Below are 6,486 nucleotides of genomic sequence, written 5' to 3' on the forward strand. Positions count from 1 at the left end.
ATACAGATAGGTATAAAATATAGACATAATAGATATAATAGATAGAGGTATAAAATATAGACATAATAAATATAATAGATATAGGTATAAAATATAGAAATAAAAGATACAGCTATAAAATCTAGACCTAATAGATACAGGTAAAAAATATAGACATAATAGTTATAATAGATATAAGTATAAAATATACACATAATAGATATAGGAGATATAGGTATAAAATATAGACATAATACATATAATAGATAGAGTTATAAAATATAGACATAATAGAAATAGGTATAAAATATTGATATAATATATATAGTAGATATAGGTATAAAATATAGACAGAATAGATATAATAAATATAGGTATAAAATATAGGCGTTATACATATATGTATAAATTACAGACATAATAGATATAATAGATAAAGTTGTAAATTATAGACAAAATAGACATAATAGATAGAGGTATAAAATATAGACATAATAGATATAGGTATAAAATATAGATATAATAAATATAATATGTACACGTATAAAGTAGAGATAAAATAGATATAGGTATAAAATATACATATAATAGATATAGGTATAAAATATAGATATAATAGATATAGTTACAATATATAAATTATATAGATATAATAGATATAGGTGTAAAATATAGATAAAATAGATATAGGTATAAAATATAGATAAATAGATATAATAGTTATAGGTATATAAATATAGATAAAATACACATAATAGATATAGGTAAAAATATAGACATAGGAGATAAAATAGATATAGGTATAAAATATAGACATAATAGATATAATAGATATAGATATGAAACATACACATACTAGATATGATAGATATAGGTATAAAATATAGACATAATAGATATAAGAGATAGAGGTATAAAATATAGACATAATAGATATATTAGATTTAGGTATAAAATATAGTCGTAATAGATATCGGTATAAAATATAGACATAATAGCTATAATAGATGTAGGTATGAAATAGAGACATAATAGGTACAATAGATATAGGTATAAAATATAGATATAGTGGATATAATAGATATAGGCATAAAATATAGACATAATAGATATAATAGATATAGGTAGAAAATATAGACATAAGAGATGTAATAGATATAGGCATAAAACATAGACATAATAGATATGATATATATGGGTATAAAATATAGACATAATAAGTATGATATATATAGGTATTATAGGTAGACATAATAGATATAACAGATATAGGTATAAAATATAGACATAATAGATATAGGTAAAAAATATAGACATATTAGACATAATAGATATAGATATAAAATATAGACATAATAGATATAAGTAGAAAATATAGACATAATAGATATAATAGATATAGTTATAAACTATAGACATAATAGTTATAATAGATATAGGTATAAAATATAGATATTATATATAGCTATAAAATATAGATATAATAGATATAATAGATATACGTATAAAAAATAGATTTAATAGATACCAGTATAAAATATAGACATAATAGATTTAGGTAAAAAATATAGACATAATAGAAATAATAGATATAGGTATAAAATATACATATAATAGATATAATAGATATAGGTATAAAATATAGACATAATAGACATAATGGATATAGGTATAAAATATAGATATAATAGATATAACAGATAGAGGGATAAAATATAGACATTATACGTATAACCGATATAGGTATAAAATATAGACATAATAGATATAATAGATAGAGGTATAAAATATATACATTATAAATATAATAGATATAGGTATAAAACATAGTCATAAACGACATAATGGATATAGGTATAAAATATAGACATAATAGATATAATAGATGTAGGTATAAAATATAGACATAATAGATATAATAGATATAGGTATAAAATACCTACATAATAGATATAGGTATCAAATACAGACATAATAGAAATAATAGATAGAGGTTTAAAATATAGATATAATAGATATATTGATATAATGAATAGAGGTATAAAGTATAGACATAATAGATATAATAGAAGTATAAAAAATAGACATAATAGATGTAATAGATAGGGGTAGAAAACATAGATATAATAGATATAATAGATAGAGGTATAAAATATAGACATAATAGATATAATAGATATAGGTACAAAATATGGACAATAGATAAAAAAGACATAGTTATAAAATATAGACATAATAGATATTGTAGATATATACATAATAGATATAATAGATATAGGTTTAAAAGATAGACAAAATGGATATAATAGATATAGGTATAAAATATAGACATAATAGATATAATAGATATAGGTATAAAATATAGACATAATAGATAAAACAGACATAGTTGTAAAATATAGACATTATAGATATAATAGATAGGGGTCTAAAACATAGACATAATCGATATTATTGATAGAGGTATAAAATATAGACATAACAGACATAGGAGTAAAATACAGACATTATAGATATAATAGATATAGGTATAAAATATAGACATAATACATATTATAGATACAGCAAGAAAATACAGACAAAATAGAAATAATAGATATAGGAAAAATATAGACATAATAGATATAGGTATAAAATATAGACTTAATTCATATAATAAATATAGATATAAAATATAGACATAATCGACATAATAGATAGAGATATAAAATGTAGACATAATAGATAATATAGAGGTGTAAAATCTAGACATAATAGATATAATAAATACAGTTATAAAATATAGTCATAATAGATATAATAGATACAGGTATGAAATACAGATAATAGATATAATACATATCGGCTTAAAATATAGACATAAAAGATATAATAGATATAGGTATAAAATATAGATATAACAGATATAATAGAGAGGCATAAAACATAAACATAATATACATAATAGATAGAGGTATAAAATATATACATAATAGATATAATTGATATAGGTATAAAATATAGACATAATAGATATAAGAGGTATAAAATATAGACAATAATAGATATAATAGAGGTATAAAATAGAGACATAAGAGATATAAATATAAAATATAGACGTAATAGATATAAGTGATATAGGTATAAAATATAGACATAACAGATATAATAGATATAGGTATAAAATATACACTTAAAAGATATAATAGATAGAGGTATAAAATACAGACAACAGAGATAAAATAGATATAGGTATAAAATATAGACATAATATATATAATAGATATAGGTATAAATTATAGACATAATAGATATATGTATAATAAATAGACAATAGATATAACAGATATAGGTATAAATATAGACATAATAGTTATAATAGATATAAACAAAATAGATATGATAGATATAGTTATAAAATATAGACATTAGAGATATAATAGATATAGTTATAAAATATGGACATATTAGATATAATAGATATAGGTATAAAATATAGACAGATATAGCCATAAAATATAGACATAGATATAATAGAATAGGTATAAAATATAAACATAATAGATATAATAGAGATGGGTATAAAATATAGATGTAATAGATATAATAGATATATGTGTAAAATATAGACATAATAGATATAATAGATGTAGGTATCAAATATAGACATAATAACTATAATCGATATAGGTATAAAATATAGACATAATAGATATAGGTATAAAATATAGACATAATAGATATAGGTATAAAATATAGACACAGATATAATAGAAATAGGTATAAAATATAAACATAATAGATATAATAGAGATGGGTATAAAATATAGACGTAATAGATATAATAGATATAGGTGTAAAATATAGACATAATAGATATAATAGATGTAGGTATCAAATATAGACATAATAACTATAATCGATATAGGTATAAAATATAGGCATAATAGATATAATAGATATAGGTATACAATATAGTCATAATAGACATAATAGATATAGGTATAAAATATAGACATAATAGATATAGGTATAAAATAGACGTAATAGAAATAGCTATAAAATATAGACATAATAGATATAATAGAAATAGGTATAACATATAGACATAATAGATATAATAGATATAGGTATAAAATATAGACATAATAGATATAATAGATATATGTATAAGATATAGACATAATAGATATAATAGATATAGGTATAAAATATAGACATAATAGATATAATAGATATAGGAATAAAATATCGACATAATTGAAATAGGTATAAAATATAGACAAAATAGATATAAAAGATATAGGTATAAAATATAGACATAATAGAGCTAATAGATATAGCTATAAAATATAGACATAATATATATAATAGATATATGTATAAGATATACACATAATCGATGTAATAGATATAGGTATGAAATATAGACATAATAGATATAATAGATATAGGTATAAAATATAGACATAATAGATATTATAGATATAGGAATAATATATAGTCATAATTGAAATAGGTATAAAATATAGACAAAATTGATATAAAAGATATCGGTATAAAATATAGACATAATAGATATAATCAATATAGTTATAAAATATAGACATAATAGATATAATAGATATAGATATAAAATATAGACATAATAGATATCATAGGTATAGGTATGAAATATAGACCTAATAGATATAATAGATATGTGTATAAGATATAGACATTAGCTTCTTCTCCGAGAAAACACCAAATGGCGGATGACGCCGGTGAAGCGGGGTGGTCCGGAGGCCCTGGTGGCCCTGGGATGGGGAACCGCGGTGTCTTCCGCGGAGGTTTCGGCAGTGGCATCCGGGGCCGGGGTCGCGGCCGTGGACGGGGTCGGGGCCGAGGCCGTGGAGCTCGCGGAGGCAAGGCCGAGGATAAGGAGTGGATGTCCGTCACCAAGCTGGGCCGCTTGGTCAAGGACATGAAGATCAGGTCCCTGGAGGAGATCTACCTCTTCTCTCTGCCCATTAAGGAATCTGAGATCATTGACTTTTTCTTGGGGGCCTCTCTCAAAGATGAGGTTTTGAAGATTATGCCGGTGCAGAAGCAGACCCGTGCTGGTCAGCGCACCAGGTTCAAGGCGTTTGTTTGCTATCGGGGACTACAATGGCCACGTCGGCCTGGGTGTTAAGTGCTCCAAGGAGGTGGCCACCGCCATCCGTGGGGCCATCATCCTGGCCAAACTCTCCATTGTCCCGGTGCGCAGAGGCTACTGGGGGAACAAGATCGGCAAGCCCCACACCGTCCCTTGCAAGGTGACAGGCCGCTGTGGCTCTGTGCTGGTGCGCCTCATCCCTGCACCCAGGGGCACTGGTATCGTCTCAGCACCTGTGCCCAAGAAGCTGCTCATGATGGCTGGTATTGATGACTGCTACACCTCAGCCCGGGGCTGCAATGCCACCCTGGGCAACTTCGCCAAGGCCACCTTTGATGCCATCTCTAAGACCTACAGCTACCTGACCCCTAACCTGTGGAAGGAGACTGTGTTTACCAAGTCTACTTATCAGGAATTCACTGACCACCTTGTCAAGACCCACACCAGAGTCTCCGTGCAGCGGACCCAGGCTCCAGCTGTGGCTACAACACAGGCTTTTTATACGAGAAAAATAAAGTGAATTAAGCTTGTTAAAAAAAAAAAAGATATAGACATAATAGATACAATAGATATGTATATACAATAGATATACAATAGATATAGACATAATAGATACAATAGATACAATAGATACAAAAGATATAGATACAATAGATACAATAGATATAGGTATAAAATATAGACAGATATAATAGTTACAGATATAAAATATAGACATAATAGATATAGGTATAAAATATAGACATATTAGATATAGGTACAAAGTATAGACATAATGGTTATAATAGATATAGGTACGAAATATAGACATAATAGATATAGGTATAATATTTAGACATAACAGATATAATAGATGTAGGTATAAAATATAGACATAATAGATATAATAGATATAGGCATAAAATATAGACATAGTAGATATAATACATATAGGTATAAAATATAGACATAATGGATATAAGAGATATAGGGATAAAATATAGACACAATAGATATAATAGATATAGGTAAAAAATATAGACATAATAGATATAACAGATATAGGTAACAAATATAGACATTATAGATATTGGTATAAAATATAGACATAATAAATATAATAGAAATAGGTATAAAATATAGACATAATAGATATAATGTATATACGTATCAAATATAGACATAAAAATTATAATAGATATAGGTATAAAATGTAGACACAATAGATACAGGTATAAAATATAGACATAATGGTTATAAGAGATATAGGGTATGAAATATAGACATAATAGGTATGATCAATATAGGTATGAAACATAGACATAATAGATATCGGTATAAAATATAGACATAGTAGATATAGGTATAACATATAGACATAGATATAATAGATATAGGTATAAAATATAAAC

General features: G+C 24.8%; 1 pseudogene; it reads left to right on the plus strand.

Moving 5' to 3' along the window:
* Positions 1–4,705: 4,705 nt before the first annotated feature.
* Positions 4,706–5,615, plus strand: LOC115895862 (annotated as a pseudogene).
* The last annotated feature ends 871 nt before the right edge of the window (positions 5,616–6,486 follow it).

Source organism: Rhinopithecus roxellana, unplaced genomic scaffold (genome assembly GCF_007565055.1).
Source record: "Rhinopithecus roxellana isolate Shanxi Qingling unplaced genomic scaffold, ASM756505v1 contig335, whole genome shotgun sequence".
Classification (NCBI taxonomy): domain Eukaryota; kingdom Metazoa; phylum Chordata; class Mammalia; order Primates; family Cercopithecidae; genus Rhinopithecus; species Rhinopithecus roxellana.